Raw genomic sequence first — 518 nt, forward strand, 5'->3', positions numbered from 1 at the left:
GGATTTATTTAGGGCCCTCTGCTACTGGGCTGCATATTATAATTTTTGGAGTAGCCTAGGCCTAAAATCTGCACCACTTGACGTGGGTCATTCAAGCGCACACAAGCCGGGCGGTTTCCAAAACCTTTTAATGCGCATTTTCACCATTCGAATTAGAAATCCTTACAAGAAACTCTTGAAATGCGTATTCAATCTTCTATTGTACATGAACATTCGATACGCTTGAAGCGTTTAACTTTCAATTCACATATAGACCTACCAAATGCATTTGGTGTATTTAAATAAGCTACGGGTTTCCGTAAATACTGCCTTGATGATCTTGCGTTTTGATCCTACAGCTGTTTTTTTTTTTTACCTTTCCCTTGATTTAGGCGAATGTCCATTTTTAACAGATTGTATGGAAACGCACGCAGGTGCGCATTTCTTGGGCCGAACTTTCATGTATGCATAATTAGGGCAGCCGTGGCCTACTGGTTAGCCCTTCAGACTTGTAACCGGAGGGTTGCCAGTTCGAACCC

Source organism: Alosa pseudoharengus, unplaced genomic scaffold (genome assembly GCF_046254945.1).
Source record: "Alosa pseudoharengus isolate Yale_2024_CS ecotype anadromous, Long Island Sound unplaced genomic scaffold, YU_APseudo_1.1 YU_APseudo_1.1_scf_24, whole genome shotgun sequence".
Lineage (NCBI taxonomy): Eukaryota > Metazoa > Chordata > Actinopteri > Clupeiformes > Clupeidae > Alosa > Alosa pseudoharengus.